We start from the raw sequence: 24,865 nt of genomic DNA on the forward strand, positions 1-24,865 counted from the left end.
TGTTTGGCATGACCGAATTATGGGCAAGCGCGTCTTCGGACAACAATAAGTACCATCCGGGACTTATCAGGCATCAAGCTAATATATCACGGCGACTTCTCGCGACACTCTCTGAGGGGCCCGCCCGCCGATCATTATTTCTAATATATTAGACTGCGTTTCTATTCCTACGTATGCTGCCGAGCTAGGAGTTGAACATCAGGCCGATTTCGCGAATCGACCTGAGTCTCAGGGGCTACTAGGATCAGCAGTTTCATGTTTTCCTTCAGGTGCATTTCGGGTTTTAAACCGATACACACCTTGAGGGCTATTGGTTATACATATTGACAGCATATAAATTTACACACATCGGAAATAAAATCCACAAACAATCAGTCCATGACCAAGGTGCTGAACCACCTCGAAAGCATTTCGGGATATAGCTCGCATGCAAGTGGCTGGCTCCATAGAGGGCATTTCCGGCATTAAGCTCGGTTAAACTTCTTCAACTTTTTTGAACCAAGGTGATCTATGACACCTCGGATATAGTCCGGCGCTGGAGCTCGGATACATTCCGGCGTTAGAGCTCAGAAGCGGTCCGGCGTTGGTGCTCGGCTGCAAAAAGATACCTCGAATGTAGTTCGGCATTGGAGCTCGGATGCAAGAGGACACTGCCGCACGACAAACACTTCAAACCCGAGGTGTGGCATTAAAATAAAAAGGCATTGATAAAGGCCGAAGACTTAAAGGGCTCCTCGGAAGCCCGACGTGTGAGATCTTCAGATTTAGCTCAGCAAACCTCAAGATAGAAGTTGGGAAGATTTGTTGAACCAGTTTTCAAGACCGACGACTGAAGAAGAAGAACAGTTCAGAAGAACCGAGGAGCACCCCCAACTTGAAGACCAGTTCAGGGGGCTACTGACAGTGTCCTAGACTAGGGGGTACTCACCACGTCGTCTCCCAATCAGTTGGATTGGGCCGAGGACCCCCCATGGCCATTTACTCATGGGCCAGTTCAGACAGCCGACGTATACACGAGGAAGATTCCACAAGACTTGGTGATTAAGACAAGGACTCCTCTCCACCAACGTATTCGACTAAAACTCTTGTTATCCTAGACCTCCGGTACATTATATAAGCCGAGGCCAAGCTAGTCGATAGATCATTATGACATTACACATCATACCCTTAGGTCTTAGACCACAACATATGATCTCGAGGTAGATCAACTCTTGTAATCTCTATATCATCAAGATCAATCAAGCAGGAAGTAGGGTATTACCTCCATTAAGAGGGCCCGAACCTGGGTAAACATCGTGTCCCCTGTCTCTTGTTACCCATCGATCCATGACACGCAGCTTGGGACCCCCTACCCGAGATCTGCTGGTTTTGACACTGCCATCAATGGCGAGGGTCTTCTCCCTGGCCTCCAGCCGGGCCGTCGCCTCAGAGACGAGCTGGGTACTGGATGCCTGGGCCCTGTCCACCTCCTCCCTCAGCTTGCGCAGGCGACCCTGATCCGTGGCTTCGTCCTTGGTTGCCTGGGCTAGCTTGGCGTCGCGGTCGGCAAGCATCGCTTCGCGGGCCTTGAGCTCCTCCTCCTGTTGCTGGAGCCGCTTGTTGCGAGCGGTTACCCCTCGCGGAGAGTCTTCAGCTCCACCTCTGCCATGCTGCAGCGCTTTTTGGCAGACGCCGCGTCGGCCAGCGCCGCGTCACGAGCCGCCGAGGCCTCGCCGACCTCCTTCCTGCTCCCTGCGGCGGAAGCCTCGGCCCGGCTCCAGGCCTTCCTAGCAGACGCGTCTTCCTGGAGCTACCCCAAGATCAGCCCCATGCGTCCGATCACCATGCACTTGTCAGCATCCTGGAGATCGGTCCGGAGCTGATCCAGCGTGGTGTAGGCTTCCTCTAGAGCACCGGGCCTGACTAGGGGGTTGCATTCCTCCAACACAAGGGCATGGGGAGGAGGCGGCACCGGCACATGGACTGGCGTTGCCGCAGCAGCAGGCGCAGTCGGGGGCTCTGGAGACTCCGAACCCCCCGAGGGTGCATCGGGGACGGGCGGCTCCGGAGCCTGCTGGCCCACAGAGGCAGCCTCCTCCTGAGGCTCCACCACCATACCTTGAGGGGCCCGCTCTTTCACGGAGGATCGCAAGGCAATCTCCTACGTCTGCACCAGGGTCACCGCAGCCGTGGCGAGCGGTGGTACCTCCGACGTCCCGGCTTCCTCCTTCCTCTTCTTCACCACGGTCTCCATCCTGGTCACCAGGAGGGGAGCATTGTAGGCACAACATGAAGGATGGCAAACAAAACAAGGCAAGACGCTTACTCATCAGCGATGATGTACGCCCTTTTCCTAGCCGGGGACAGGGCACCCCCAATCTTCCTCAGCGCGGGTTTTGTCGCGTCCTGAGGATCGGCGGGGTGCACGACGGCTGGCCTCGGTGCGGCGGGACGGACGGCAAGGCGGGGGCATCACCTCGAGGAAGGGGTGCGGCCCTGCCCTTCTTTGGTGTCGTTCGGCCTGGCCTCCGCTGGGCCAAAGGAGTGGCTCCGGACCTCATCACAACCCCGGTGGAGCGCGGCTCCATGACCGGGGGCTTGGCGGCATCGTAATCATCGTAGAGGCCACACAGAAGCTCGCCCTCAGACGGGGGAGAGATCTCCGCCACATCGTCCACGGTCGCCTCCGAGTCATTTTCGCCCTCTGTAACGCTCGGATAATTAAGCTACAGTAATTCTCTGCTAATGATGCCACGTCATCTCTGTTACTGTTGCTAATCTCGCTTAGATTCAAATCGGTTCAAAATTCAAAATTAAAGTCAAAAATAAAAAAATTCAAATGTCAAAACTAAAATGTGCAAACTGTGCCAAATAATTCATAAGTGTTCCTAGTGAAGAAACCAGAATTTTATAAAATGTTTAAGTGCTTAAAAATGATTAAAATGGTGGCATTCATAATTAATTAGATGCCTTTTATAATTTCTAAAATATCAAATTAATTTATTGGAGTACCAAACTTTTTGTGGCAGAGGTATAAAAGTAATGCTATTTTTTAGACTAGTTTTGTATTTTAGTTTGACTAAAATATCGAGGAGATTAAGTAAAATAGAAATAGATAAAATAAAAAGGACAAAACAAAAACAATAAAATAAAATAAAAGACAAAGGCTCCCCCGGGCCTTGGCCCAGCAAGCTAGCCAGGCCGGCCCGCTCCCTCATCCCCTTCCCGCTACAGGAACAGGAGGGGGGGTTGCGTGGCGGCCATCGCCTGGCCGGCCTCGCCTGGCCGGCCTCGCCTATATATCAAGACTCCCTCCCCGGCGCCCCGAACCCTAGCTACCCCTCTCTCCCTCTCGCCCCACTTCCCGATCTAGACATCCGCAACCCCGAGGCCGACGCCCAACGCCGAAGCTCGCCGTCGCCCCACGGCGTCGCCTCGCCGTCACTGCTCCATCCACGTCGCCCTCGCCGCCGTCGTCTCCGACCACCTCCCTGACCGGCCTCGTCGAGCCTCGCTGCCCTTGTTCCCCTGCTCGTGGCTGAGCTCACCCTCCCCTCCCCTTCTGTTTCTTGCATCGTAGGCTGCCATCTTCGTTGTGCCCGAACTCCGGTGTACGCGTACATGCGTGCAGCTACTGCACTGCTCTGCTTGAACGCTACTGTTGCTGCGTTACCGCGGCCCCCACCCGCCGCTGCCGCCTAGTCCCTACGTCGGCCGCGCCTGAGCCAACCCCGCGCCTGCTCTCCTGCTAGGGCCACGCCCACCTACACCTGCCTCCTCCCATGGCCACCGCGGCCAGCTGCTGCTTCACCACCGCGCTCGCCCTGCGCACGCACAGTCGTGTATGCCCGCGCCCGGGGTTGCCCGACCGCACCTAGCCGCTCCTCGCGCTGTAACCTGTTGCCACCGCTGCCCGTTGTGCTTTTGCTGTCGACGCCGGCAGTAGCTCGCCCTACCGCCGCGCGCGCCCGCAACGACCTCCGCCCGCTGCCGTCCCTCGCCGGCTCAGCCCGCTGCTTCCGGCAGCAGCAGCCTCGTTCTGCCGCTACCATCTGCATTGATGCTGCTCCACCGCGGCCCTGCACGGCGCTCGCCCCGCTCTCCCCGCCGATCCACGCACACCGCCACTCGCCTCGCTCGTCGCTGCCACCTCCTGCAGCTCCTCCTCCTGGCGGCAGCGCCCCGCCTCCGCCCGCCACTCGCGCCGCTGGCCGCGCCCCTGCCGCCGCCACCCTCTCCACAGGCCGGCCCTCCCCCTACCCCGCCGGCTCCGGCTAGCCGCGCCCGCGCCGCCATTTGCCGAGGCAGGCTGCTCCGGCCGGCCGACCTCGGCCCCCCTCCCCCCCCCCCCCCGCGTGCTGTGCGCGGGGTACGCCCCGCCCAGAGCCCACGCCCATTTCACCCGCTATGCCGCGCCCGATTGGCCCCTGTGCCATTGCACGTGGCGCCCCGCCGGCCCCCTTTTCTTAAAAAATATGTGTAAAATGTATATAATTAATTAATTATCCCATGACCCCTGAGTGCTTAGGATGTAGACCGGCAGGGACCTCTCTACTGAGCCTAGGTAGTGTTGCGACGTGTTGATCTTCCGAGGCCGGGCATGACCCAGGTAAGTGTGTCTGGCCAGAGTGATCGAGTGTGTTGCGTAATGTGGTGCACCCCTGCAAGGAAGATTATCTATTAATAGTCGTGTCCACGATAACAGACGTTCAGACAAGTATCCTGATCTTATATAACTAGAAGTGGATACTTGATACTTGTGATGGATATGTGGCTCCGGGATTGCTTCCTCGCACGGGAGTCGAGGAAGGATCTCTGGGCATTAATTCTACAACATGCTTGTTAAATATAAACTGCTATTCTTTACTTTTCTACATGCTGCAAGATGCTTGGAGCTGCTTGAAGATGCTAGTCTTTGATAGGCTAGGCCTTTCCCTCTATTCTGGCATTCTGCAGTTCAGTCCATAGATAAAACCCTTCCATTTGATACCAATGCATACTTAGTTTAGATCTGATGCTTGTGAGTTCTTTGGATGAGTACTCAGGGTTGCTTGGCTTCCCCTCCCCCACCTTCTTTCTCCTTTTCGGTTGCTGCAACCAGATGGTGGATCCCAGGAGCCAGATGCCACCGCCTACATCTACTACTACCCGAAGGTTCTTGCTGCTACATGGAGACCGCCGACGACCAGGAGTAGTTAGGAGGTCCCATGCAGGAGGCCTTGCCTCTTCGATCGTTGTTGCTTTTGTGCTTGCTTTCTTAAGGCAGTCTTGTCTAACTTATGTCTGTACTCAGATATTGTTGCTTCCGCTGACTCTTGTGTATCGAGCTTGTATTCGAGCCCTCGAGGCCCCTGGCTTGTAATATGAAGCTTGCATTATTTTAGTTTCTGCCTAGAGTTGCGTTGTGATATCTTCCCATGAGTCCCTGATCTTGATCATACACATTTGCGTGTATGATTAGTGTACGGTCGAATCGGGGGCATCACAAGTTGGTATCATAGCTGACTACCTGTAGAATCCCCCTTTCGAAACTCCTTGGCCGAAGTTGAGTCTAGTCTTTGAAAAACCGATTTACTAGCATGGTTGTGTGGCTTACGGGCCCACCTCGCCATTGGGTGGTATTAGGTTCTTTTACTCCTCGTCTATACTCTGGGACTCTGATATCTCTCCTATTTGAGTTAAATGGTTTTGCTAATGCTATCCTAGGTTCTCGTGATCACTGATGTCTACTACGCAACTTTATTCTTGTAGACACGTGTTAGGCCTCCAAGCGCAGAGTTTTGTAGGATAGTAGCAATTTTCCCTCAAGTGGATGACCTAAGGTTTATCAATCCGTGAGAGGTGTAGGATGAAGATGGTCTCTCTCAAACGACCCTACAATCAAATACAAGAAATCTCTTGTGTCCCCAACACACCCAATACAATGGGAAATTGTATATGTGCACTAGTTTGGCGAAGAGATGGTGATAAAAGTGTAATATTGATGGTAGAAATATATTTTTATAATCTGAATAAGTAAAAACAGCAAGGTAGCCAATAGTAAACGGTCACAAAAACGGCATTGCAATGCTTGAAAATGAGGCCTAGGGTCCGTACTTTCACTAGTGCAACCTCTCAACAATGCTAACATAGTTGGATCATATGATTATCCCTCAATGTGCAATAAAGAATCACTCCCGAGTTCCTATTAGAGGAGAACAAAAGATAGAATTTGTTTGTAGTGTACGAAACCACCTCAAAGCTGTTCTTTCTGATTGATCTAATCAAGAGTTCGTACTAAAATAACACCATATGACACACATCAACCAAATCTAATGTCACCTAGATACTCCAATGTCACCATGAGTATCCATGAGTTAATTCGATGATATGCATCAAACAACTTCATGATCATAATATCCAATCCACACAAAGAACTACAAGGAGACCCCAAAGTTCCTATCGGAGAAAAGATAATAAAAACATGCATCAAACCCTATGCATAAATTACCCCAATGTCACCTCGGGAATCTGCAAGCTGAGTGCCATAACATACATCAAGTGAATCAATATGATACCCCATTGTCACCTCAAGTATTCATATTGTTCTCATATCTAAACATTCAATCCGACAAGATAAAACTTCAAAGGGTAAAGATTCAATTCATCACAACAAGAGAATAGAGGGGAGAATAATCATATGATCCATCTATGTTAACAAAGCCAATGAATTAGATCACGAGAGAGAGAGAATAAAGACAGAGCTACTGGTACAAACGCTCAGCCTCGAGGGTGGACTACTCTCTCCTCATCGTGGTGGCCGCCGGGTCTCGGTGGAAACGACACCTATGGGATCACTGGAATCCCTTCTACGGTTGGCGGGCGCGGGGTTGTGCAAACAGCGGGTCTGGCAGCCAGCACAAAGATCGTTTACCCAGGTTCGGTCCGCGAGGATGCGTAATACCCTAGTCCTGCTTTGGTGTTTATTTGAGTGTTCTTGAGCTCTTGAACTAGCTATGGCGTGTGCGTAGTCAAAAAGATCCGAATCCTTCTCCTGTACGCCTCGTGCTTCCTTTTATAGTCAAAAGGGGTCGCCAAAGTGGCACACAGGAGGTGGAAAGGTATACAGTGTACAAGCCTATCCTCTGGCACCGTCGGACAAACGCATTTAATGTGCTGCCAACGTGCCCTTCTTGCTTTATCGGGGACGGCATGGAAGCTCGTCCCAGTTGTCGCCGCCTCGCCTGGCTCCGACCCGCGTTCGAACTGAGGAGGCATTGTAGTTCCACGTTGGCTGGCTGCTGGGCTGGCGCGGTGGCAGAGTCTTCACGAAGATCTGCATGTCACCACGGAGGTGCTTGCTGAGTTGGCCTGGGGGCCGTGCAGGTGTCCTCGGCAAGGGTCTTGCCGTGGCATCACGGTCGTCCCCGGCAAGGATCTCGCCGGGGGTCTCGTGGATTTCCTCGGCGAGGATCTCGCCGAGGATCGTCGTCTTCTGGTCCTCATATGATCTTTTGTGCTTGTGGTCTTCACAAAGATCTGCATGCCACCATGGAGGTGCCTCCCGAGCTTTGGTTCCAATGTGGTTGACGGTGTTGGAACCCTTGGGCTCAAGGGTGGCGCGCTCTGCTGGCGTTGGGCATGTTGCCCTGGTAAGGCTCTTGCCGGGTCTGCGGAGGCCGCCCCGGCAAGGGTCTTGCCGGGGGAGTCCACCTCGGCCTCTTTCTCTTTGTGTTTCTGGTCTTGGCGTTGCTTTGCCCGTCTTGTGCCTTTGGATTCCCTCCTCTGCCCTACTTAGTGTGGCCGCGGGCATGGCTTTGACTGCCCGGGCACACGTAAAGGGGTAGGAAAGGAGAGCCCCTACTTTTGTAGACCGACAGGAGCCCCCGGGCCTGGGCCACACATAAGCGCAACGCGTTGTTGTGCTAGGCCCAGAACGGTGCGCGGGCAGGCGGGGCGGAGTTTTACCGCAGTAACTCCTTCGTTCGCTGCGCTTCCCCACGACCCGCGTTGAATGCACGTCGTGGAGGGTCGTGCGTGACGTGGGGGTCGTGCGTGACGTGGGGGTCATGCGTGGGGCAGTTCCTGCCCTCATGGGTCACATCGTAGTAAATGGTAAAGAGGCGGCCCGCATCTTCCCCATAAAAAGGAATAACCGCAGGTGCGCTGCTCATTTACCCTCTGTGCTTTCTCCAATCTCAGAACCGCCGTTCCTCCCTTCTTCCTTCTCAAGTTCTTGCTTTCGCTCGCCACCGCCGCGCCTTTTTCGTCCCTCATCCTTCGTCTCCTTCAGCCACCATGGCACCCAAAACCAGCAAGAGCAAGGGAACGGCCAAGGACACCGGGGGGAAGGAGGCGCTGGAGAGCGAGTTGGCGGCGCGGCGGACGCAGCTCGCCTACTTTCCTTCGACGGTGGATTTGGTCCACCTCCGGGACTACTTCAAGTCCCTGTGGGGGTGCAAGACGAAGGGGCACCCCGCCACGCGCATCATCCCTGCCGGTTTCGCCGAGGGGTACCCCTTCTTCGTTGATTACTTTTCCTGCGGGCTCTGCCCCCCTTTCTTCGATTTCTTCAATGACGCCATGCACACCTATGGCTTCCACCTTCTGGATCTCACTCCAAATGTCGTGGCGTGCATGGCCCTTTTCGCCCACCTTTGCGAGGGCTTCGCCGGAGTGCATCCCAGCACGGCGCTCTTCCGCCACTACTTCTATCATCGAATCCAAAAGGGAGGCACCATTTCCGTTTGTGTCGCCTGGATCCCAAGGAGCCAGGCGAAGGGGACATATCCGGAGGGCGCTCAGAAGGAGAGGTGGGAGGAGTGGCGGAGCCGATGGTGCTGGATTGGGGAGGACCGGCAGGAATTTTGCCGGCTCCGCCAAGCATCGCCGGTTTGTAGAGATGATTGGGGCGATGTCAACGCCAAGGATGAGAAGCTCACGGTCGCCACCACCAGGAACCATCGCCTCACCGTGGCCGGGCTCACCCTTGAGATGATCGGGGCTGATTTCATCCGTCGCCGAATCACCCCACTGCATAACAAGGGGAGGCCGACCTGGCTTTTCAGGAACGCGACCGACATCATGAGGCTTCGCCCTGGCTTGAACCACAACTTCACGGTGATGGGGCACGCCCACTTTTGCTAGAGGGTTTTTCAGCTCGACGTGCACCGCGACGGCAGGGGTGAGAGGACCGGCAAGGCCGCGAAGGCCGGCAAGGTTGTCAAGGGGCCCTTGTTTGGTTTGCCAGCGGGGGTGGTCCCGCTGAGCCACAACTCTGGCCAAACCAACACCATCGCCATGATGCCGGACTTCAACGCGCGCGGCCTTGACCCAAATTGGGCCGAGCCAGGGGCGAATCAGGTGCAGGAGTTCTTCGACACCTTGTCGGAGAAGTACGTCCGCGACGAGCCGCTGCTCATCCAGGACACCACCCAAGCGGAACTGGATTATATCGCCGCCAGGGTGGTAGAGGCGGAGCTCGCCAAAGAGGATGGCAGCACTGGCGGCATGGAGGACGAGGCTGTCACGACCGGTTTTTCAATAAAATAATTATTGAGAAACCAATCCCTATTATGGATCAGCGAGGAAGAATTCCTTCTCACTGATAGACAATACATTGGTCACAGAAGAAAAAAATACCAGGAGTACTAAATATAATACAAAGTTGAGCAGAGACTGCCCAACAATTTATTACATGCACGCCGATAAAACAATACGGCGGATAGGGTGGCAGACTACTAACTCACGATAATGACGATGGTGGAGATATCACCGCGAGGCGAGTGATATGTCTCCAGAAGACTACAGCTCTTCGAGCGTCGGAGTGAGACTCGAGAAGACTTATTGCGGGTGGCGGAAGCGTATACAATACAAGTGACCAAAAACCGGGATCGCGCAGGACTGACTGGGACTCCTCTAGGCATCGGACGCGCTATCAAACTCTTCATCCAAGAGATCGCCTTCGTCAACATCTGGCCAAATCAACAAGCCAGGTGAGTACTATGAAAGTACTCGCAAGACAGTTCGGACATAAGGTATAACAAATGCAAACATGAAACACATGAATAAGTTAACCAGTGCGATCAGACATAGAGATAATAAATACTGGGTGCCAAGCGAGGGTCTGAATGACGCCTCGAGCGGAAACTGCCGAATAGTAATACGGGTGCCAAACGAGTGTCTGAAGGACTCCTCGAGAGGAAAATGCGGAATAATAATACAGGTGCCAAACGAGTGTCTGAAAGACTCCTCGAGCGAAAAATGCGGAATAATAATGCAGGTGCCAAACGAGTGTCTGAAAGACTCCTCGAGCGGAAAATGCGGAATAATAATACAGGTGCCAAACGAGTGTCTGAAAGACTCCTCGAGCGGAAAATGCGGAATAATAATGCAGGTGCCAAACGAGTGTCTGAAAGACTCCTCGAGCGGAAAATGCGGAATAATAATACAGGTGCCAAACGAGTGTCTGAAAGACTCCTCGAGCGGAAAATGCGGAATGATAATGCCACAGTCGGGCGTCGGGGCGACACCACATAAAGGGCTTATAACAGAAAGTAAAGGCAGTGCATGCCGCAGTCGGACGTCTGAGCGACATCACATAAAGGGCTTATATCGAAAGTGAGAAACGAGTACACGCCACAGTCGGACGTCTGCGCGACGTCACCTAAAGGGCTTATATCACATTTCATTATTACAACAGCTCGGAGACATAAATTATCACAAGCATGAGACACAAAATAAAGCTTGTCCATCCACTGGAATAACAATAAAACCTGAGATTTTACCACTTGAGCTTGTTCACCGGGGACAAGTTTTTCACATGGATAGATATGGATATAATGTATACACTACTGATCATGGATACGATGATTTGGAAAGAATTGACTCTGCAGAGTTTGTACTTAACCACAGCCAACGGATTTCAGTAGTCACGGGGACTAGTTCCGTCTACGGTGTTCTGGAAGGAACACGTCTAACCAGTACACACCCAATTCAACCATCCGAAGCCAGGGATCACCCTCGGCAACATTCAAGAAAAACCTTGAGTCGGGGAGGCTACAACCTCGCGTAGCATGGGATCAAATTTCTATACGCGCGCTATAAGGGGGTGCCCCCCTCTCGGTCCCAACCGGAAACACCCATGCCCCCTGACCGAATGACTGGCTTTAATCCTGGGCCAAGGTACCATCATCCCGGCCTCTCTGTTTGGTGTGTACACGGAAAGAGGTTACCAACTTACTAAACCGTATCCTGGCAATGAGACATGTGGTAGCACGGAAAGGGGAAGGGACGATAACACGGCTCCAACCATGTTAACGTCGGAAAAGTCGGATGACACAAGGCTGGCATGCTACAACAGTACCACCTTGCTGCCCTTCATGTCACCACATGATTAGGCCACCTCTCATCAGAGGTCATCGCAACTTTGGAACATGCGGGAAAAGATCGATAACGTGGCTCCAACCATGTTAACGTCGAAGAAAGTCGGATGACGCAAGGCTGGCATGCTACAACAGTACCACCTTGCTGCCCTTCATGTCACTACATGATTAGGCCACCTCTCATCAGAGGTCATCGCAACTTCGGAACAACCGGGTCGTTGCCTTACGAGCAACGAGATATTTACCGACACTCATATGCCACACACAAACTTTCACATGAACATGCAAAACTTCTGCCATATCAAATGTCCAAACATGCTTGCCTGGTTCGGAGAAGTCGGAATCTAGCTCGGCGAAGTTCGCGGCTCCGTCACCTCTCCCGGAACCTACGGCAATCACGAAACGGGTACTAACGTGAAAACCAACACATGCACAGAAACTTTGCCAAATATTTCCCAAATAAATCCCATAAAAAACTAGACAAAATTTTAAGAATGTCAGAAAAAGAATCACTCAAAAATACCTTTTTATTAAAAAGTTATAAAGGTTTCTGTCCAGGGACCTTTCTGTAATGAAACAGAAAAGTTCCAGGGTTTTAACTGAGAAAACAGAAAACGGTTCGTTTGGAAATGCGCAAGCGCAAGAGAGAAGACGTATTTTGCCCGAAGGCGTCAACAGAAAACGGTTCGGGGAAATAGAACAGAGGCTGACACGCGGGGCCCGCATGTCAGGTTTGAAAAGGCTCGCCGGCGCCCGAAGACGGCGGTGGACGCCGGCGTCGAACCACGGCGAGTTAGGAGAAACGGAGGGTACCAAGAGCTTCGGTGTCTTCTTCCGCGTCGGTGGGTGGTGGACTCGTCCAACGGGGAGCACCACGTCGACGGCGACACTATCTCCGGCGGACGGCGGCTCGGGTGAGGATGGGGAACTCCGGTGGAGGGCTGCAAGCTTCAAATTGAAGTGCGGGTCAGAACGAGAGATGCATGGTGAAGTTACTGGCAAGAGAATGGAGGCTGCGGAGCACACACGGGGGCGAATCGGGCTGGATCCCGTGGCGGGTCGCGGCGGCCGGAGTCGAGGAAGGAGACCTCCTCGGGGCTCTTCCAGTGGCTAGGCGTGCTCTAGAGGAAGTGCAGGGCTGGTGGGTGCTCGAGTTGAAGCTCGGGACCTCTATTTATAGGCAGATCGACGGGGTGGCCGTGAACGGAGAATCTCCGGCGAGCGATTACGGCGGAGCAGTGGGTTGGCAGAGGGTTTGAGCGGTCGGGCAGCATCGGTGGATGTTACGGGACTCGTTTTGCAGCTAAACGGAGCTGGCCCTGGCGTAATGGCGTCTGCCCACGGTGAGGTGACCGCACGGGCTCAACGGCGGCAGAGAGCGCGCTCCGCGCCCTGCGGTTCACGACGAGAGCGGCAGCGCATTCGGGGGAGTGGACGGCCACGCGGCGGGCTCCGGTGGTTTGGGCGGCGCTGGGTGGAGTCGTCGGCGCCGTGTCTCCCGCTGGCGTCCGCAAAGCCGCCGCCGGCGTCGGTCACGGGGCGGCGCACCTCCTGCTGCCCGTCGCCGACGCCCGCAAGGTGCCAGGCACTCGTGCGGTGCAGGAACAAGTGGGCGAGGACGAGGAGCAAGGCGACGCGGCGGTACTGGCGAGATCGATGCCCGTTTCTGAAGAAAACGACAGCAGCACTGACTGAAACTCTGAAGTTACTGAAACTTGACAGTGACCATGCACTGCAGGTGTTCGACAGTAGGTTTTGGTAAAGAGGTAAATTTTGCTGGAGCTGTAACTTGGTGAGATGGTCACTCAAAGCACCCAGGGGCTGCATGAATTTACTTGGAATTTTTGGAGAAGGTTTTGAATGAATTTCACCAAATTTGCCAAATCTGGTCCAAACTTGCAGCTGATGTAGTTTGAAAATTTTGAACTGGAGACCAGTGGATCTTCATGGTTCTAGGTTGAGGGTTCAAAGGACTAGGAGGGGAAAGAAGTTTGGTGGTAAAAGTCCAAACAGAAAATGGAGTTCCTTTGTAAATCTCCAAGAGGTAGAATAGAAGGCAGAAAATATTTGAATAGAATTTGAATGGAAAATAAATACATGGGGAGGTTCAACTTGCTGGATTTGATGTAAATCATGATCCAGAGGTGAGGGAGTGTTTAGGAGAGAGGATTTGCACTTATGCCATGGCAAGAAGGAATAGTTGAAAGTGGCAAAGTACCTTCCAAAAGCCATAGTGCAAATTCAGAAAAAGGTTTTCAAAAGTTCTTTTCCCAAATGAAAAAAAACATTTTGTCTTGAGTCCAAATGAAGAGCAAGAACTCCCAAGGTCAAAGGCAGATCTTGGGTGAATCCAAATAAAATTTTTGCCATAAAGAAAATATATGAGAGGGAGAGTTCTCTTGAAGAAAAAATTTTAAATCACTCCCCTCAAGTCAAATAAAATCTTTTCAAAAAATCCAAATAAAAACTTGGGTGCCACAACACCTACCCCCTTAGGAAAAATCTCGTCCTCGAGATTTCTGCTGATCCTCAAATAGATATGGATACTCTACTCGAAGGAAATCCTCCCTTTCCCATGTAGCTTCATCCTCAGTGTGGTTGCTCCACTGAACCCTGAAAAACTTTGTCGTTTTCTGACGGGTCCTCCGTTCAGACTCTTCTAAAATCTTTACTGGCCTTTCTCTGTAGGTGAGATCTGGTTGTATATCAGTGTCCTCATGAGGTACATGTATTTCTGGGTTGCTTACACATTTCCTCAACTGCGAGACGTGGAATACGTCATGGACGTCTGACAGCTCCTTGGGTAGGTCTAGCTGGTAGGCTACCGTGCCTCTTCGTGCCTTCACACAAAATGGTCCAATAAATCTTGGGGCTAGTTTCCCCTTTATTTTGAACCGTTGCAGACCCCTCATAGGAGATACTCGGAGGTATACGGAATCACCAGGTTCAAAGCTGACCTCACGATGCTTCTGATCATAGTAGCTCTTTTGTCGGCTCTGTGCTGTCTTGAGTCTGTCCCTGATTTGTTTAACTTTTTCCTCGGCCTCCTTAAGCATATCTGGGCCGAAGATACGGCTGTCACCTGTTTCTGACCAATTCAATGGGGTACGACACCTCCGTCCGTACAATGCTTCAAAGGGTGCCATTTGCAAGCTGGCTTGGTAACTGTTGTTGTACGCAAATTCGGCATAGGGCAAACTCTCTTCCCAACTGGATCCATAGGTGAGTACACAGGCTCTTAGCATATCCTCTAGGATTTGGTTTACACGCTCTGTTTGTCCATCTGTCTGAGGGTGGTATGCTGTACTGAAAGCCAGTTGTGTGCCCAGAGCTTGTTGTAGGTGTTCCCAAAATTTGGAGACGAATTGGGTGCCTCGGTCAGATATTATAGTCTTTGGGACTCCGTGCAAGCAAACTATACGGGAGAGATAGAGTTTTGCCAGTCTTTGTGTGGAGTAGGTAGTCTTCACGGGAATGAAGTGTGCAACCTTGGTTAGTCGGTCTGTGATGACCCATATGGCGTCATTTCCGCGTTGCGATCGGGGTAATCCGACAATGAAGTCCATTCCGATTTCATCCCATTTCCACTCCGGTATCCTGTTAGGCTGGAGTAGCCCTGCTGGCTTTTGGTGCTCGGCCTTGATGCGCTGACATGAATCGCAACAAGCAATGAATGTGGCTATATCTCTTTTCATACCGTGCCACCAAAATCTTTCCTGGATGTCCTTGTACATTTTGGTTCCTCCAGGATGGATCGAGTATGGGGCGGTGTGGCTTTCCGTCAAGATCTGTTGCTTGAGTTCCTCAATGTTAGGTACGCAAAGCCTGTCCCGGTACCATAATGTTCCTTCACTGTCCGTGACGAATTCTGAAGTCTTACTACGGTTCATTTTCTTCTTTATGCCTTCGATACTGGGGTGTCCCTGTTGGGCCTTCTTGATTTGTTCCACTAGGGTGGGTTGTATCTCCAGGTTCGATATGGTGCCCTCAGAGACTAACATCATGTTGAGCCGAGTGAACTCTCGCTGAAACTCAGGCCTCAAACTTTGCTGACCGTCACTGTCCGGGCTGGGGTTTCGACTAAGGGCATCGGCCACTACATTTGCCTTCCCTGGGTGGTAGTGAATACCGACGTCATAGTCCTTGACCAGTTCCAACCAGCGTCGTTGGCGTAAATTCAGCTCTGGCTGTGTGAAAATATATTTGAGGCTCTTATGGTCTGTATATATTTCACAGCGATTTCCCAACAGAAAGTGCCTCCACTCCTTGAGTGCATGTATAACTGCTGCTAGTTCCAAGTCATGTGTTGGGTAATTTTCCTCATGTTTTCGCAGCTGTCTGGAGGCATATGCGACAACTTTGCCATCCTGCATTAGCACACATCCGAGACCTTTTCGGGACGCGTCACAATACACCTCAAAGCTCTTGTGTATGTCTGGTACGGTTAAGACTGGTGCGGTTGTTAGCTTCTTCTTGAGTTCTTGGAAGCTCTGCTCACATGCTTCCGTCCATACGAATTTCTTGTCCTTCTTGAGTAACTGTGTTATAGGTTTTGCCACAGTGGAGAATCCTTCAATAAATCTCCTGTAATATCCGGCCATTCCTAGGAAACTCCGTACATCTGTAACATTCGCGGGTGGCTTCCAGTCCAGTATGGCCTTGACCTTTTCTGGGTCTACGGCCACGCCTTCTTGGTTCAATATATGGCCCAAGAAACCAACTTTTCTTAGCCAAAATTCGCATTTGCTAAATTTGGCGTACAACTGATGTTTCCTCAATTCTCCCAAAACAATTCTGAGGTGCTCAGCATGTTCTTCTGGTGTCCTTGAGTAAACCAGAATGTCGTCAATGAATACCACCACAAATTTGTCCATGAATTTCATGAATACTTTGTTCATGAGGTGGACGAAATATGCGGGGGCGTTTGTTAGTCCAAACGGCATCACCGTAAACTCGTATAACCCATATCTGGAAGTGAAAGCTGTCTTGGGATATCTTCCGTCCGTACCTTCAATTGGTGATATCCCGATCGCAAATCAATTTTCGAGAATACCTTGGCCTGTGCGAGCTGGTCAAACAAATCATTTATTCGTGGCATCGGATATTTGTTTTTGATGGTGACCATATTGAGGGCTCGATAGTCTATGCACAGCCTTAAAGTCCCATCCTTTTTTTGGCGAACAACACAGGCGAACCCCAAGGTGAGGAGCTGGCTCGAATAAATCCTTTGTCCAATAATTCTTTTATCTGCTTCTTTAACTCCACCAATTCTGAGGGTGCCATTCTATATGGCTTCTTATAAATGGGAGCGGTGCCAGGTGCTAGTTCGATGCTGAATTCGATCTCTCGGTCTGGTGGCATGCCTGGTAGTTCTTCCGGGAACACATCAGGGAACTCGCATACCACTGGCACTTTTCTTAATTCTGCGATGTCCATCTTGTTCAGTTTTGGTTTCTGTGATCGTGGCCTTTCTTGAGCGGAAACTCTTATAGTCTTGCCGTGATGGTGAGTGAGAATCACTGTCCGATTGAAACAGTCGATGAATCCTTTGTTGGTGGTCAACCAGTCCATTCCTAAAATGACATCCAGTCCTTTACTTTCCAACACGATGAGATTCGCGTGGAATGGTAGTCCTTCGAACTCAATGACCACTCCTTGGCAGTAACCCTGAGCAATTTGCTTATTTCCGGGGGACTTGATGATCATAGATTTTTCCAAGGGGAGTATCGGAAAACCATGTTGCGAAACAAAACTCTTCGAAACGAACGAATGGGAAGCTCCAGAATCAAACAAAACCGTGGCAGGTACTGTGTTGACAGGGAACGTACCGAGCACGATGTCTGGGGCATTCTGCGCTTCTTCCCTGGTCACATGGTTCAAGTGACCCTTCCTGTGGTTGTTGCTGGGATTGAAGTTGTTGCGCTTGGGGGCTGGATTGTTTCCACCATTGTTCGGCTTGGGTGCCGAGTCTCTTGGCTTCGGGCACTGTTTAGCATAATGCCCTTGTTGACCACAAGCATAGCAGGTGACCCCTGGACGGTATGTGAACTCCTTGTCTCTGGCATGAAATTGTCCGACGGGTCTTGGCTCAGTAGTCGTGGATCTCCTCGTGTCTGTCCTTGGGACCTCAGTCTTGCCTCGGTTGCTGCGGGCAAGAGTCGTCTTGTCCCTCTTCCGCTTGCGGATATCTTCCAGACTACGGCGCTCATTCTCCAGGGTGATGGCCTTGTCCACCAGCGTCTTAAAATCCGGAAAGGTGTGTACAATCAGTTGGCATCTTAATGCTGGTGCCAGGCCGTCCAGGAATTTTTCCATCTTCTTGTTTTCTGTCATGTGCTCGTCGTAGGCATAACGAGACAGTTGGGTAAACTGGCCGTTGTATTCTGTGACGGTCATGCCTCTTTGCTTCAGGTCATCAAACTCTCTCTTCTTGATCTTTAGGATGCTCCTGGGAATGTGTGCCCCACGGAAGCCTTCCTTGAATTCTTCCCAGGTGATGTTGTGTTCCCTGGGGTGCATGTGTAGGAAGTTTTCCCACCATGCTGCGGCTGCTCCAGTAAGGTAGTGTGGTGCATAAAGCACCTTCTCATGATCTGAGCATTGAGCGATAATCAGTTTCCTTTCAATCTCGCGAAGCCAATCATCGGCTTCCAGTGGCCTGTCGGTGTGAGCAAAAGTTGAGGGGCGAGTCTTCTGTAACTCAGATAACTTGGAATGTGGTTGATAGGGTTCACGGTGGTTTCCCATATTGATGACATGGTTCATCATCTCCTGGTGCTGTTGCTGGCTTTGCTCGAAGAGACGGCATACTTGAGATAGTGCCGCTTCGCTGTCCTGTTGGCTGGACTGACCCTGAGTGAAATTGTTGCTGGTCTGTGTTCCGTAAACCTCTTCTGGCTGATTGGGCATAGAGCGAGTCCAAGGGCGAGACATTTTTCCAGTCTGGGGTATCATTTGCAAAACCCATGAGAAAAACCGTGTAGCGCAGGAAAACCCTTGCAAAGGCAATAATCAAAAAGGCTTCAAGGTTTTCAAGAAACACAAATGATTTTCACGGAGAAGAAGTGCTTAACACAAATCTTACATGCGAAAGCAAACACAAGATACAGCACTCAGGTTGTGCGTACACAATCCTGACATGTTATTAAAAACTAGCGTACTACTCCGGAAGGCAGCAAACACACCAACACAAACTAGCGTACAGATAAAAACAACACATCAAACAAGCAGGCATAACACGCGGCTACTCGGTGCTCTCAGTCGGAGATGGTGAAGATCTCCTTCCCCTTGCCGAGGGCAAGGCTCAGCGGTCCAGGAGAATCAACCTCCTCCTCTCTAGCTGGCTCCTGGCGTGCGACGCTGCGCTGCGGTGATGGTGCGGGGGCGACTGGCGGTAGAGCGCGTGCGGCAGGCGGTGCGGCTCTGACTGGAGTAGGAGCGATGACTCGGTCGAACTCCTCAGTGGTAGGCAGACGGCGAGCAGTGGCCAAAACGGCCGGTGCATACGAGGCTGAAGACGAGACGAATGTCAGAGGCGGCGCCGTGTGGAGAAGCTCCTTCCTGCTGGCAGGACCGCCCCGGACTAAGTCCATGCGGGCAGCCACAAGATCATCTACGAGGTTGTCGAAAGACTCCTCCAGAGCCTTGAGATACTCCACAACCATCTCGATGGCTTCATCTCGCTCTCCCCGATGGCAGGCGAACGCATAGTGGCTGGTGTAAGGCACATGGCATGGGAGGTAGCGGTAGCGACGAGTCTTCATCGTAGGAAGGATGTCCCGAAGGCGAGCTATCGCCTCCCGGGCAGCCATCTGCATGGCATGCCTCTCCGTAGGCATGGCCCTTCCCACAAAACGGAAGTGGCGTGCAGCTGAACGTCCTCCCTTGAACTGCACCACAGCCTGGTGCATAGACACGTCGTCACTGAGCTTGTGCTGATAGAGGGTGAACTCCGGGCGAGCTGCTGGCCCGATCGCGAGCTTGGTGATGGAGACGAGGAGCTTGACAAACCCCTCGGGCACGTTGGTGAACACTCGATTCTCACAGCTGTTGCCAGCCATCTACAAAAGTAGGCAAAAATTCTGAGTAGTCATGTCATAAATTTTATGATGACCAACAGAAAATAGCTACAATTGCAAAATGCTGAAGAAGCACAAAAGACGCTAATCACTGATTAGCGGTCGCACCTAGTGGCTTCCTACAGTCAGCCTGGCTCTGATACCAAGCTTGTCACGACCGGTTTTTCAATAAAATAATTATTGAGAAACCAATCCCTGTTACGGACCAGCGAGGAAGAATTCCTTCTCACTGATAGACAATACATTGGTCACAGAAGAAAAAAATACCAGGAGTACTAAATATAATACAAAGTTGAGCAGAGACTGCCCAACAATTTATTACATGCACGCCGATAAAACAATACGGCGGATAGGGTGGCAGACTACTAACTCACGATAATGACGATGGTGGAGATATCACCGCGAGGCGAGTGATATGTCTCCAGAAGACTACAGCTCTTCGAGCGTCGGAGTGAGACTCGAGAAGACTTATTGCGGGTGGCGGAAGCGTATACAATACAAGTGACCAAAAACCGGGATCGCGCAGGACTGACTGGGACTCCTCTAGGCATCGGACGCGCTATCAAACTCTTCATCCAAGAGATCGCCTTCGTCAACATCTGGCCAAATCAACAAGCCAGGTGAGTACTATGAAAGTACTCGCAAGACAGTTCGGACATAAGGTATAACAAATGCAAACATGAAACACATGAATAAGTTAACCAGTGCGATCAGACATAGAGATAATAAATACTGGGTGCCAAGCGAGGGTCTGAATGACGCCTCGAGCGGAAACTGCCGAATAGTAATACGGGTGCCAAACGAGTGTCTGAAAGGACTCCTCGAGAGGAAAATGCGGAATAATAATACAGGTGCCAAACGAGTGTCTGAAAGACTCCTCGAGCGGAAAATGCGGAATAATAATGCAGGTGCCAAATGAGTGTCTGAAAGACTCCTCGAGCGGAAAATGCGGAATAATAATACAGGTGCCAAACGAGTGTCTGAAAGACTCCTCGAGCGGAAAATGCGGAATAATAATGCAGGTGCCAAACGAGTGTCTGAAAGACTCCTCGAGCGGAAAATGCGGAATAATAATACAGGTGCCAAACGAGTGTCTGAAAGACTCCTCGAGCGGAAAATGCGGAATGATAATGCCACAGTCGGGCGTCGGGGCGACACCACATAAAGGGCTTATAATAGAAAGTAAAGGCAGTGCATGCCGCAGTCGGACGTCTGAGCGACATCACATAAAGGGCTTATATCGAAAGTGAGAAACGAGTACACGCCACAGTCGGACGTCTGCGCGACGTCACCTAAAGGGCTTATATCACATTTCATTATTACAACAGCTCGGAGACATAAATTATCACAAGCATGAGACACAAAATAAAGCTTGTCCATCCACTGGAATAACAATAAAACCTGAGATTTTACCACTTGAGCTTGTTCACCGGGGACAAGTTTTTCACATGGATAGATATGGATATAATGTATACACTACTGATCATGGATACGATGATTTGGAAAGAATTGACTCTGCAGAGTTTGTACTTAACCACAGCCAACGGATTTCAGTAGTCACGGGGACTAGTTCCGTCTACGGTGTTCTGGAAGGAACACGTCTAACCAGTACACACCCAATTCAACCATCCGAAGCCAGGGATCACCCTCGGCAACATTCAAGAAAAACCTTGAGTCGGGGAGGCTACAACCTCGCGTAGCATGGGATCAAATTTCTATACGCGCGCTATAAGGGGGTGCCCCCCCTCTCGGTCCCAACCGGAAACACCCATGCCCCCTGACCGAATGACTGGCTTTAATCCTGGGCCAAGGTACCATCATCCCGGCCTCTCTGTTTGGTGTGTACACGGAAAGAGGTTACCAACTTACTAAACCGTATCCTGGCAATGAGACATGTGGTAGCACGGAAAGGGGAAGGGACGATAACACGGCTCCAACCATGTTAACGTCGGAAAAGTCGGATGACACAAGGCTGGCATGCTACAACAGTACCACCTTGCTGCCCTTCATGTCACCACATGATTAGGCCACCTCTCATCAGAGGTCATCGCAACTTTGGAACATGCGGGAAAAGATCGATAACGTGGCTCCAACCATGTTAACGTCGAAGAAAGTCGGATGACGCAAGGCTGGCATGCTACAACAGTACCACCTTGCTGCCCTTCATGTCACTACATGATTAGGCCACCTCTCATCAGAGGTCATCGCAACTTCGGAACAACCGGGTCGTTGCCTTACGAGCAACGAGATATTTACCGACACTCATATGCCACACACAAACTTTCACATGAACATGCAAAACTTCTGCCATATCAAATGTCCAAACATGCTTGCCTGGTTCGGAGAAGTCGGAATCTAGCTCGGCGAAGTTCGCGGCTCCGTCACCTCTCCCGGAACCTACGGCAATCACGAAACGGGTACTAACGTGAAAACCAACACATGCACAGAAACTTTGCCAAATATTTCCCAAATAAATCCCATAAAAAACTAGACAAAATTTTAAGAATGTCAGAAAAAGAATCACTCAAAAATACCTTTTTATTAAAAAGTTATAAAGGTTTCTGTCCAGGGACCTTTCTGTAATGAAACAGAAAAGTTCCAGGGTTTTAACTGAGAAAACAGAAAACGGTTCGTTTGGAAATGCGCAAGCGCAAGAGAGAAGACGTATTTTGCCCGAAGGCGTCAACAGAAAACGGTTCGGGGAAATAGAACAGAGGCTGACACGCGGGGCCCGCATGTCAGGTTTGAAAAGGCTCGCCGGCGCCCGAAGACGGCGGTGGACGCCGGCGTCGAACCACGGCGAGTTAGGAGAAACGGAGGGTACCAAGAGCTTCGGTGTCTTCTTCCGCGTCGGTGGGTGGTGGACTCGTCCAACGGGGAGCACCACGTCGACGGCGACACTATCTCCGGCGGACGGCGGCTCGGGTGAGGATGGGGAACTCCGGTGGAGGGCTGCAAGCTTCAAATTGAAGTGCGGGTCAGAACGAGAGATGCATGGTGAAGTTACTGGCAAGAGAATGGAGGCTGCGGAGCACACACGGGGGCGAATCGGGCTGGATCCCGTGGCGGGTCGCGGCGGCCGGAGTCGAGGAAGGAGACCTCCTCGGGGCTCTTCCAGTGGCTAGGCGTGCTCTAGAGGAAGTGCAGGGCTGGTGGGTGCTCGAGTTGAAGCTCGGGACCTCTATTTATAGGCAGATCGACGGGGTGGCCGTGAACGGAGAATCTCCGGCGAGCGATTACGGCGGAGCAGTGGGTTGGCAGAGGGTTTGAGCGGTCGGGCAGCATCGGTGGATGTTACGGGACTCGTTTTGCAGCTAAACGGAGCTGGCCCTGGCGTAATGGCGTCTGCCCACGGTGAGGTGACCGCACGGGCTCAACGGCGGCAGAGAGCGCGCTCCGCGCCCTGCGGTTCACGACGAGAGCGGCAGCGCATTCGGGGAGTGGACGGCCACGCGGCGGGCTCCGGTGGTTTGGGCGGCGCTGGGTGGAGTCGTCGGCGCCGTGTCTCCCGCTGGCGTCCGCAAAGCCGCCGCCGGCGTCGGTCACGGGGCGGCGCACCTTCTGCTGCTCGTCGCCGACGCCCGCAAGATGCCAGGCACTCGTGCGGTGCAGGAACAAGTGGGCGAGGACGAGGAGCAAGGCGACGCGATGGCACTGGCGAGATCGATGCCCGTTTCTGAAGAAAACGACAGCAGCACTGAACTGAACTCTGAAGTTACTGAACTTGACAGTGACCATGCATTGCAGGTGTTCGACAGTAGGTTTTGGTAAAGAGGTAAATTTTGCTGGAGCTGTAACTTGGTGAGATGACCACTCAAAGCACCCAGGGGCTGCATGAATTTACTTGGAATTTTTGGAGAAGGTTTTGAATGAATTTCACCAAATTTGCCAAATCTGGTCCAAACTTGCAGCTGATGTAGTTTGAAAATTTTGAACTGGAGACCAGTGGATCTTCATGGTTCTAGGTTGAGGGTTCAAAGGACTAGGAGGGGAAAGAAGTTTGGTGGTAAAAGTCCAAACAGAAAATGGAGTTCCTTTGTAAATCTCCAAGAGGTAGAATAGAAGGCAGAAATATTTGAATAGAATTTGAATGGAAAATAAATACATGGGGAGGTTCAACTTGCTGGATTTGATGTAAATCATGATCCAGAGGTGAGGGAGTGTTTAGGAGAGAGGATTTGCACTTATGCCATGGCAAGAAGGAATAGTTGAAAGTGGCAAAGTACCTTCCAAAAGCCATAGTGCAAATTCAGAAAAAGGTTTTCAAAAGTTCTTTTCCCAAATGAAAAAAAACATTTTGTCTTGAGTCCAAATGAAGAGCAAGAACTCCCAAGGTCAAAGGCAGATCTTGGGTGAATCCAAATAAAATTTTTGCCATAAAGAAAATATATGAGAGGGAGAGTTCTCTTGAAGAAAAAAAAAATTTAAATCACTCCCCTCAAGTCAAATAAAATCTTTTGAAAATTCCAAATAAAAACTTGGGTGTCACAGAGGCTGAGGCGGCCGTGCAGGAGAAGTAGCTTGTCGGATGGGCGGAGTCCGCTGGGGAGGCCAGCAGCGCCGACACCGGGGGCCCTCTCATCGAAGATGTGGTCGACGAGTTGACCGAGGAAGAGGCCGAGGCTGACGACCCTCCAGCCTCAGGAAAAAGGCATGTCCTGCGGCGGGCCAGCTTCGGTGAGCCAGTCTGGCCCGGCAGGACCGAGGAACGACAAGAGATCCAGCGGGAGTCCGTGCGCCTGACGACGGCCGCGGCAGCAAAGAAGGTGGTGAAAAGCCGCGGTGGCGAAGAGGAAAACAACCGCCTCTTCTTCGTCCAAGCATCCTTGGACTCCACCCGCTTCCCCCCTCTCACAGATGTTGACACGGAGGTCGTCTTCGACCTTGGGTCTCTCAGCCCGAGGAGGAAGAGGAAGGCAGCGGAAGAGGAGGCGGAGCATGAGTAAGTATCTCATTTTTTATCATATCCGTCCCCTCAGACCGCGCCGCTTTTCTTGACTTGTTTTCATCTTTGCAGGGATGTCGAGACGCCGGCCCAGAGGGTGGCGAAGAGGGCCAGGGCCTCGACAGGCAGCCAGCCCCCGGCGGGCACCTCGAGTACACCGCTGGTGGTGGAGAGCAGCCCGGATAGCAGCCCCCGGCGCATCCCCCAGCATGCGTTCACTACTCGCTTCCTATCAACATGTGTTGGGGTATGATCTCTTGGCGCTGACCTTGCCATGGTTGCAGGAGGAGGGCGGCAGCAGGAGGAGCCACTGAGGGCCACCCCCAACACGCCGCCGCCATCAACCACGCCGCCCCGAGGGGCGTCCCCAGCAAGGGCGCCAAGCACCGAGCCCATGCGCACGGAGGATGAGGAGGCGAACCCGGGCGCCGGCGGCTCCGTCCCGGCACCGAATGTTGGTGGGGAGGGGGCCACTTCTTCCCAGCCTGGCACGGGTGAGT

Source organism: Triticum aestivum, chromosome 6D (assembly GCF_018294505.1).
Source record: "Triticum aestivum cultivar Chinese Spring chromosome 6D, IWGSC CS RefSeq v2.1, whole genome shotgun sequence".
Lineage (NCBI taxonomy): Eukaryota > Viridiplantae > Streptophyta > Magnoliopsida > Poales > Poaceae > Triticum > Triticum aestivum.